Source organism: Topomyia yanbarensis, chromosome 3 (assembly GCF_030247195.1).
Source record: "Topomyia yanbarensis strain Yona2022 chromosome 3, ASM3024719v1, whole genome shotgun sequence".
NCBI lineage: Eukaryota > Metazoa > Arthropoda > Insecta > Diptera > Culicidae > Topomyia > Topomyia yanbarensis.
The window spans coordinates 324337933-324349965 of record NC_080672.1 but is presented as its reverse complement, the minus strand read 5'-3'; positions in this window follow the sequence as shown (position 1 = coordinate 324349965).

Sequence of the window (12033 nt, the reverse complement as noted above, 5' to 3'; positions counted from 1 at the left end):
CTTTCAGAAGAAAAGAACTTAAACTGATAGGCCTAAAACTTTTGGCTTTCAATATAAAAACTTCGTTTATCGAAAAACGGTTCTTGAACCAATGCTTTATCTTCCTGCATAAGTCGAGATAAATTCATAGTTTCTGTACGTTTATGCCGGAGATTGATTTGTGCTATTCTATCAATGTATTGCTAATTAGCAAACTGTACATTTCATTTCCACCATATATTGCACAACAACTAGAGGACACCAAGCAATTTGAGATGTAAACGAATCTAGCGAACCATATCAGGTTTAAATGGAATACGATAATTTGATTTCCACGAGTTGCGAAAAAAATTATGGTCCACTGTGTCAGACTCAGAAATTCGCATAACACAGTAACGGCAAAACATACAATGCTCCCTGCGCGACTGGCATAGTTTAGGCCCTCCAGTCATTGAGTCCTCGACACGAAACTACACCTTGACTTAGGGACTCCTACTTTCAGTCGCCTCCTACGACCTGGGAGCAAGAATTCAGTGGCTCAATTCTTGGTCAGATTCCACGCGGCCTCTGGGCAGGTTTGTCTGTACACATCGAAATTTGATAATCGAAACCCAGCAAAACTTCACCTTCGTGTCTTACCGCCGGCGATGATGGGTTATGTTCTATCAACGACCATGCGTAGACTTGGGTGGAACGTCCGGCTCCAACCAGCAGAAGACAAAGGAATCTTCACATTCATTTTCGATCGCGTCCCTTTGACCCTGCCTAGTCCTAGTTTCCGTTCCAAGTTTCGCTCTAGAATAATTATCCGTCTTTCAATTTCATTGCCTATCGGCAGATGGCAATCCAAAACCGTTAGACATTATTTCATCCATTTTACAATTGAGAAAACACCATTTATTGTGAATAAACCTGAAAGGGACTGACGTTAGAAGATCACGCTGGGGGCGGACATAGCGTAGTTGGTAAGTCGATTGGCTTGTACCTGGGATTGATTCCCAACCCCACGCATAGGATTACAGATTTTCCAAAAAGAGATTTTTCTAACCCGAAAAAAGAAGCGAATAATCCTAAAATTAAACCCTCAATAATCCAAACAAAAACATAAATGTGTGTATGAATAAGCCTGCTATTTCCACCCTGACTTATTTTATGATTTATCCTTTTATTTTATGAAGCAGATCATGATTTCAGCGCCCCCTAACGTTGGCACCCTTGGCAGAAACCAACCGCACACTAGAAACCTGTGAGGATGCGTAGCTCTTTCATTCCATGGGTACACAAATTGTACCTAGGTCGAGTACAATGATATATCTAACGCGATTGGCCACACTGGTGGAGTAGGGCTTCGTGTACTTTCTACCGTATTCAAGATGGTCATAATGAAATTGTCGCAAATATCATGCAGTAAACTAGATCGGTTATCATCCTTATGGCATACCGTGGGAGTTGAAGTCTTCTGGAACCAGTTGAGGTGTGATGTATGTGGAAACAATGCCGATAAGTATTTGCCTTTGATTCGGGCTTGACAAGCGACTACTTCCATACCTGGTACCGAGAAAACGTTATTCCGATTGAAAGAATGGCACATTTTGATCATCAAAAACGCTCCGCCATAGTGTTTTCTCGTCCCTGGCGAATAATATTTAAATTAGATCTACGTCGGAAGTTAACCAGATCTTATACAATCTAAATGCATTGAATAGAACTTGGGGAAAATATAGGGACTTAATTTTTGGGATATTTGGGATTTTTTTATATCCCATGTGCAAATTCCTGCTAGTATCTAAGATTTTCCAAACCAGGAACCACTTATTTCAGTTTTGTAACAGCCCCTTTCCAGGGACATTCTCAAGCCTTCACGGGAAGGTTACGAGCGAAAATTTTCCTTTTTCGAAAATTTATAGTATGGGACAATGGGATGGTCTGTAGTACACAAGGAATGGTGAAAATCAGTCGTGGCCAGCGGCCTAGCCCTCTTTAGTATTTCTTTTCAGAGCGTTCCTTAAAAGAATGATTCAATGTTTCCCCGAAAAGCTGTACGCGGAATATGTCGAGATATTATGCGGAGTCTCTACACAGCAGTAAGACTTTTTATGATTTTCTCCGCATTTTCGTCACTGCGCCTTGTTTCTACAATAGGTAGGTGTAGGTCCAATTGTTGCAACGACGGTAATTTGTGGCCAACATCACAAAAAGGCAAACAGGTAGACGAGCTCCGCTAAAAAAACAAAGTTTGAAAGGGGAGACCTGGTGAAAGGTTCGAAATGAGGACGAAAATAAGTTGTTTTCTTATACATCACGATTTTTGTCTTTCTCATATAAAGAAAGGCTATGCAATCACTGTAAAAATCGATTTTTTAACCGAGGCCCGGAGGGCCGAGTGTCATACACCATTCGATTCAGTTCGTCGAGATCGGCAAATGTCTGTGTGTGTATGTGTGTGTATGTGTGGGTGTGTGTCATCTAAACTCACACAATTTTCTCAGAGATGGCTGAACCGATTTTCGCAAACTTAGTTTCATCTGAAAGATATAACGCTCCCATAAACTGCTATTGAATTTTTAGTTGATCTGACTTCCGGTTCCATAGTTACGGGTTGAAGAGTGCGTTAACACAGCAAATACCCATATAAACTGGTACCACCATGATGTTAAAATGATTTAAAACATATTAAAATTGATGAAACATTACTCTAGTTTGCGGGTCTGGATCACTAATGATCAATTAAAGCAGCTTTGACCACATTGGCCACCTATGACGGTTCATGACACCCCTGGGAACTCGCCAAGTTCCTAAGCTAATATCACACCCATTCCCCAACGAATTCTCTATCGATTTTTACAAACTTGATTTCAAATGAAAGATACAGTAATGCCGTAGACTGCTGCTGAATTTCATTCGGTTCTGACTCTTTCTTCCGGAGTTACAGGGGTGTTAGTAAGTATACACTGGAATTTCCCATACAAATCGGTACAATCGTAATACCTCAGAGGCTAAAAACTATTGAAATGGTCACCAAATTACTTCTAATCGCAGATCTAGATCACTGATTGCCAATCAAACATTCTTTGAATATATTGTCCACTATCGACGATTCCGGAAGTCCGGAATTCCGGGCATATTCCACAATTAATGTCACATCGGTTCTTCGGTGATGACTGAACCGATTTTCTCAAACCAAGTCTCAAATGGAAGGCAAAATATGCAGTTGAGTATTGCGTCGCCGCCCCTCCCCCCGCCTTGCCCTTACACCTCCCTCCTTCATCACTCCCCTCCCCTTGGACCACCCTCATACCCTCATACCCGCATTTGCTTCATCCACCCCGTATACCGAAATAAGATGAAGGATTTCTGACTCATCCTCCACTCCCACTCTACTAACCCCCCATTCCCTCCACTTTCAAACCCATTCCACCAACATTTCAAAATATAATCTCATGAAGATAACATTGAACTCATGCTGATTAAGCTAATTAAATATTATTATTTTGCCTTTCTCATATAGAAAGATTATGCAATTGCTCCAAAAACCGACTTTCTAACCGAGGCTCAAAGGGCCGAGTCTCATATAACATTCGACTCAGTTCGCAGAGATCGCAAAATATCTGTGTGTATGTATGTGTGTATGTATATGTGTATATATGTGTGTATGTATGTATGTATGTGTGTATGTGCGGATTTGTTAACAAAATGTCCACATCGGTATCTCGGAGATGGCTGAACCGATTTTTACAAACTAAGATTCAAATGAAAGGTATAATATTCCCACAGGCTGCTATTGAATTTCATTTTCAACCGACATCTGGTTCCGGATTACGAGTTGAAGAGTATGGTTACAAAACAAAATTTGTTGATTTGTCCACATCGATTTCTCGGAATTTTCTGAACCGATTTTGACAAACTTGATTTTAAATGAAAGGTCCATCAGCTGCTATTGAATTTTGTGTGGGTCCGAGTTCTGGTTCCTGAATTACAGGGTGATACGAACGATCACGCAGCAAATCCCGATTCTGACGAATTCTGCGATGAATCTAAAAAGCGTCCCCGGAAACTGATATTAAATTCCATCTCCATCCGACTTTCAGCTCCAGAGTTACGGGTTGTGGAGTGCGATCACATAGAAAACTCCGATTCAAACCGATACCGCGATGAATGCAAAAAGGTGCTCTTATATATACTTACCAAGTGTAATAAGAATGAAAGATATTTCCATAATGTTATATTGTACGAACCAGCTATTAAATCATAGTTTGGAGAAATGAGAAAAACACAATTGCACCTCTAGGTGGATTAAAACAGGTTTTTTCTAAACGTAATTGTTTACAAATTTGAATTTTCACTAACTGAAGTAAAGGGTTCTTGAAGGAGCCAATCTCATACTTCGCCACTAAGTCCCCTGTCGGAGACTACACCATCAATCTCTAGTTCTCGAGCGGTTACGTAGACCAGCTGTTATCCAGGAATTTTCATTTCCACACACTGTATCTGAACTTTCAACACTACGGATAGAAATTACTCCGAATCCTGCTACAAACTCGAGAAAAAAGTGTTCCTGCTTTTAATTTGGGCAAAATTTGCTCTCAAACACAGGTCATTTGATCACTGTTAGTTGTAATTACTATTCATACAATCGCAGTTATATAAATTAGTATGATTGGACTCCAATACAGCAGTGCTGCCAGAGACAAATTCAGTAGACGGTGAAAAATGAAAACTTGAATGAATTATCTTCGTTATCTTACAATATTTTTGAAAACTGAAAAAGCTTATCAATTTAGATTGTATTCGGCTATCTTTATCATGTAATTGGACTATTGTTAATATTCTAGGAGAACTGTATTGAATATCGGCAGGTAAAAATTGAGCACCTTCTAGCACTGCGAGAGAAACCCCATCATTTTCAAAATATGTTTTTCGTGTTTCTTGAGCTCAACAGTCTTGGTAAAATAGTTTTAGAATCGCGGATGCGCTAGAAAAAAATTGGCCATGAAAGGGTTAAAGTTTTGGACCGAAATGGACATTTCCTATCGCCTGGAACCCAGTAGCTTTCCCATTTCTTATATTCTCTTTTTTGCATTCTCTCTTTTCATTCCTTTTGAAACTTCGACAATCGTAGCAGTTCATTGATGTTGGTAGCAGCATCAGGGATGTATTTTGTATATGTGTATTAACAAATTGTGTTTGTATTTTTCCCACCAAAATTTTAAATTATGCTTCAAACAAATAAATAATTAGGGGAACCCGGGGCTATTCGGACCTACCTAAGCAATTCGCCCTTTTAGGTGGATAGATGTTGAAAAATTTACCGGTCAAAGGGCCTAATTGTTAGTTTGAAACCTCAGTTATATTTTGGTGCCATAAAAGGTTCATTTGCACCACTCAATGGCAGCACCAGGCGACGATTTGCAAACCTCTACTCTTTTCCATACTTTTACAATGTAGGGGTAATTCGGACCTCACTACGGGGCAATTTAGATCGTAATTTTTCTTTAATTTTTTTAAAAATGGAATTATCTTTACCTATGAAATATTTATAAGAGACACTTCTTAAGAAGCAAAAAAAATTTCCTTACAAAAACCTAATCTGGTATGGCACAGCTGTCGATTGGCGGCCCATGTATTTTCTTTTCCTGTGACGTGTGCAATCGTATGCGCAGCCGCAAGCCCGCTGAATGGTTGTTGACGGAATAGGGGGTCCGAATAGTCCCGTACGCTCATTTCGCACAAAAGTGGTGAGCGTCTCATAAATATCTCTGTTTTCACCCAAACAAAAATCATTCCATAAAATAGGAGCCTCAAGCTATCCAAAACACTTACCTTTTATTTTTTTCACCTCTATTTGTTGCTTTAATCACGGTTTTTCCATTATAATAATTTTTGTTTTGAGAATGGCAAAACAACGAAACACGTTGTATCTCCTTTCTACAAAGACCAAAGAATCAATTTCAGCTTTCAAAATTAATGTTTCAGAATGGCGGTTCCACGAATATGTACGATAGTCAGAAAGTCTTGCTATTTTCTGAGAAATCGAGGGGGTCCGAATTACCCCCACTGTCTTAATAGGCCCGGGTTCCCCTATATCTTTAACACGCAACACATAAGACACATTCCAGCGTTAGGGGACAACGTTTGCACGCATCATGCAACTGTTAACAGCTCGTCGTTTGATAAATCCTACGATGTGCGCTCAAAAAACTTAATTGAATACTTTAAAAGTCCTAACACAACGTTAATGTTATGGGTTTGATGTTTTTCAGGTTGTCCTTTCATTCTGAGAGGTGAAAATGTCGCGTTAGGGGACAACAGCGCAAAAAATTGATTTTCCAACCTACACTTATATTTATCAAAAAACCTACTCTGTCTCAAACTTTAGAGCATCTATTTGTTCTAGAAATTTGATCATCGATAGTCACAGAACAATACTGTATACTTATTATACTTAGGAATTTTTTTTCACGACCGCTGCGAACACTGCGTTAGGGGACAACACCAATATGAACACAAACGGCCGCATATGAAGTGTTGTCCCCTAACGCGACTGCAGTATTTGTTGAAGCTCAAACAAAGCGATGTATATTACCTCTAAACCTGTAAATAACTCAAAATAAAGATTTGAAATGCCAAATCAGATGTATTTCTAGTTTCACCTTCATGTGTTTTATTAAGAAATCAAATTAATTTGAAATCAGAACAGGACACACCGCATACCACAGTGTGGCGCGGTATAGAAGGGATTGTAGACCACAATCGCCACTTTCTAATGGATTGAAAAAGGTGGTTTCAACTAGTTTTGGTAAGTTTAATATATTATTGACATCAGTGACAGATCCAGGTCTTGGGGTCCGGACCCCCCCCCCCAAAAATTTAACATCTTGAGAATTTTTAAAAAAGTTTCTTTTTTAAATTCATTCTAAGTTCAAAATCTTTGCAAACCAGATTCGATTACCAAAACTGAGTGTATTTAAATGAGGGTATTACATATTACGTATTGTACAATGAACATTTTAAAGTCGAAATTTTGGACCCCCTCCGCAATTTTTTTCTGGATCCACTCCTGATTGACATAGGAAAATATATGAAATAAAATTAACTGTTTCAGGGCGACTCAATTTTTTTTATTTTGTTCACCAACTAAGTTTTTTCATGTAAGTTTGGTGCACTGACTTTGTTTTTTGACCTTATAAAATCTTGAAAATAAAATTGACTGGTGATTAGGGCAGATAAAATACGTCATAGGGTTGTTTAATATTTATTTTCTTGTTACGTTACAAATACACAAATGTGACTCTGAAGCAATTCAACAAAGGAAAGACTCTCCAACGATTATACTCAGTCGAGCAGTTATTATATTTACATATTGTATATAATGTTGTCGCGCAATACGAGTAATACGGTTGAAAAAAAAACTCGAAAGAGAATATCGCCTTTCCAGTTCATCCTCTGACGTTTGCACAACTGTTTCTAATCATAGATCTGCAAGACGACACATATTAGTGATGATTGCGGAAATTAATCAAAATGTAGCCGTTTTTTGGAAAAGAAGGGTAAGATCCAGCTTTTTGAAAATTTAGATATATTCGAGTACAAAAAAGTTCGTTAAAAAATTGCACACAATTGCGGTCTTATGGCTCAGATGGCTGGCTTGTCATTGAATTATCTAAATAATAGAAAACTGGAGAATTTCGTAAAATTGTATCTTTTATTAGCAAATTCTAATAAATGCGTATCCTCAGCATAACAATTTGAATTTAAATCTATCCCGAAAAGACAAACCGGGTTAGTTCCAAGTGGTCAATAATTACCCCGCTAATTTGAAAGAATGTGACGACGAGTGAGTGTTATTCCCTATGACCAAATTCTTCCACGCGCTCTCATGCTTATTTGGTATTCTAATGCGTTGCAGTCTATATCTTTGAAATCACTTCGAACTCTGTTCTGAAATTGTTGATAGATAGTTTATTTACTGATATAATATTATGTAATAAAAAACTTGATAATTTTTCGATATTATAAGGCCTCCCCCTTAATGGAACTCCCCCCCCCCCTCTCCCCGCCCCTGAGACCACCCATGACACTGCATGGCTTCGGTATTGCTGAAATAGGTTGGTTATATCTTTTATGTCCATATACTGTTCTGTAGGCTCTCAAAGTAACTCTGCAGAAGGATTTATCGTATTGCAACGGAAAGCGTTAGGAGACAACACTTCAGTGCACCCCTCTGAAAGGACGATTCCAAAGCTTGTTATATACAAATAGCATATTTTTAGAAAGGTATTGATGAGTACTAATAGTTTCTGAAAAGATTTCATAGATAGCGTGCTTTGTTTTTGTGAAAAATTGAAAAAACATGATATTTGCGTTAGGGGACAACGCAAAAATGGTCAATTTTTGCCCCCCTTTTATCCGACGCTCAATTCACTCAATAAATCTGCGTCCGAAGATGAAATCTTTGTACAATATGTGAACAATAAAATGGAATTTAAGATTATTCCAAATAAATTTTATTATAAACCTGTCGGTGTGGAACGGAAAAATCAATTCAATTATTAAAAACGAGTCATAAATGTATTACTGGTTTTCATCGAAAACCGTCATAATTTTTTTTTTTTAAATTTTCAATATATCTATGATTTGGGAGCCTTAAACCTATACCAACATATTTCAGAACAACTTTTACTTATAGAGCAGATATGAAGTAAGCGATACAAGTGCGTGGAATGTGTCAATTTCATATAATTTATTAAAAATATTTCTCTTATTTTAGTCATATTTCCTGGACGGTAACAATCTTAGATACGATTTTCATAATTTCTGTGCATGATATCGTGATATTTTACCCCTGAGTTTACTATCGAATTTGATACGTGAAGTGATATGACTATTTCACGACCACGATTTGTGGCTTTATAGTGTATTTTTGGCGCTCAGTGCAGTTTTCATTGACTTTGTGGACATCACACTGCACCTAATAGTTTTCATATGCCTGCTGCTCGTACCTATGACTGGTCGCTAAAGTGCAGCTGTGATAAAACTTCATGAGCTAACTCACGAAACAAAAAAGATTCGATACATAAATTCACCATTTTGTGAAATAGTTCAGATAAAATTTTCAAAACCATGTGCAGAGTTGCATAAAAGTGAAAATGATTGGGGCTATTTTCTAAATATCACAAGCACGTCAAGTGGATCGTGTATAATATACTAAGAAGCAGGAATGAATTTACTAATCCATGAAAAATAGTTTATGATTTTGTGAACTATTTCATGAGGAAGAATGGTGTATCGTAACTAATGTATAACTCACAACCACACAACTCAGTCATGTTCCTATGTTTAGAAATAAAATAACTTGTCAATAATTTGTTTATGAATAATGCTCATAAAATTGTGAGCTAGCTCACGTATAGAAAATCGATTCGGGAATGATGTACCAGAAACCGTTACTAAAGTTCACAAATATCTCTACAAATGAAAACGTTCTGCAAACATTACAGAAGTAAAATTGACCATAATTATAAATGAAATGATTTTTGTTCAAGGTTATGTTCTTGTAATGTGGAAACATGATTTTTTCAAAATTCATTGCAGTTTATTCATAAATTAAGCAATAATTTTTTTGTGTGCGAAATGCCAACCCCCACAACTAAAAGATTCCAATTGCGGCTAGTGGAGCACATGCAACGATTTTGATCAACAAATATGGCATGCAAGCTCACTTGATCTTAAAAAACTACAAGGGGCAGCCCTATGGGGTTGCACGAGGTGTAGACGTAGGACTATACTACTTAAGGTTGGACAGAGAATGCGCAAAATTTGCAAACGAAAAAAGCAGTTTTTTTCCACACCGTACGTCAGATCTTCATAAAAATCAATCAGCGTATGTAGAATGTTGTTACAGTACTGCTGATTGATTTTTATGAAGATCTGACGTACGGTGTGGAAAAAAACTGCTTTTTTCGTTTGCGAATTTTACCCTTTCTCTGTCCAACCTTAATGTAAAATATTTATTTTCTTATTACATTGATAGTAATAATAAATCAAACATATTTCTTACTTATGGTTTAATCACAACCAATCAACATTGAATATTACATATTGAACCAAACCTTCTTGGTTATCAGGTCATTTCATTTGTAGTAGGTGATGGAATCCGATTAAACTTATTTAAGAAGATCTCAGATATAATCACATTTCATGTATAGACCAAGCATTCTAGTTATATTTTGCCATTATTGTAACTTTCCTAGAGTACGCATACAAATATAGAGAAGGTCTTAATCATATATCGAAACTATAAATATACAAGAATCGAAAACAATTTTGTATATGGACAAGATGCGTTTTTACAACGGTTTTTCAAGTGGCAGTGTATTCATTCATAAATAGGTTTTGTAGTATGTACCTATTATACTACTATAGGCTGAGTGGAAATGAATCACGTGATGGGGAAATGAATCTATGAATTGATCGAAAGTAAATAATAAACTATCGTTGTGCAATTTATTAGATCTACCTACCTACGCATTTGCATCAAACATTAGCACAAAGCAAAATGAATCAACGCTGATGATGATGGATAGAGCGAAAGAGACAACTAATACCACGATACTATGTTAACCGTGTTTGCAAATGGAGCTCGCATGTACAAACTATTTTGTGTACGAATAATTATACATAAAAGTGTGCTGGAAACGAGCACAACACAAAAGATAGCATACGGACAAACTCATTCGCATTCACTGGGTAGCGTACCTCCACAGGCAGTGTAACGGACTTCTAAATCAGCTACACTGGCTGTGGAAACACATAGCGCAGTGATCTGCTTCGCCTGCTGTTCAACAGGCAACTGAACTGATCTGGCGAAATCATAGAAGCGTAGCGCGCTAGGTACACAAATCTGTCGTGCTGGACTAGGGAAGCGCTATCTTCTGTGTGTAAATGCGCGATATTTTGACTAGTTTGTTCATTATTTAAATTTTTAATGCCATGATATCAAAAATCTTTGGGTTTATCTATTGGAATCTATTCTTAGAAGTATTTCGGGGCGATATGCGCAAAAAATTTGAAAATTTATCGTGAGATGGCTGAATTATATGCGTTTAAAATTGGACCACTTTTCGTTACATACCATTTTTGTAGAATTTGCAATGTGCACCCCTATATCGAAAACAAAAACGTTGTCCTACGTCAAAATTGAGCTTTAGTATCTGGGAAAACATTAAGCCACTTGTAGATAACTTCCTCATCCATATTTGTGGTTTTTACGAGAATCATTTGCAAAAATTATTGAGGGATAGCACCTACATCATCAAGGCTTGTCGAAGCTTCAGATACCGATTGGAAGCTACGATTAAAGTAAAAATTTCGAATTTCGTAGTATACTTGAAATAACATATGCTACATAAATTGAACTGATTGAAAGAAAAAGTTTTTAGTCTTTCAAAATTTTCTGGCGTGTGTACTGTATGTTTGAATCCTATCCAGGAAGAATTGTCATCAGTATCACTCGGAACGTAACACAAGCCTTGTTTTATCCTCTGCATTGGACAGCGTTGTTTAAATGTGGTAATGAAATCCGCAAAGCGATTGTAATGTTTTGGTTAAGAGGTTGAGGTAATTTGCATTTATGAACATCTAAAATCTCATTGTATTCTGTTGACTCAATCATACATTGTCAATTTGCTTATGTCCTTAACCAAAATCTACTGTCGGATCTGCTGCCTTGAACTGTGTCGAATAAATGCATTGAATATCGATGTATCATCGTTTTTTCACAGCACAGTTCCACTTCATATCGATGCACCTTTGATAACTGCCGATTCATAGTCACCTCGCACGAGGCTTGTTTTTTACTTACCTCTATATCGGCTTAATCCTACCTCTATGACTGACTGAAGAACACGTGTAGTACCTACACGTTTAGGTCCGATTGAATAATCACGGGGACGATAACCTATAAGTAATTTTTTCATGTGCAAACCAGCACGTACGCCAAATTTGGATGGTTCTTTCTGTTCTACCAAAAACACTTATATCGAATGAGTCTACAGA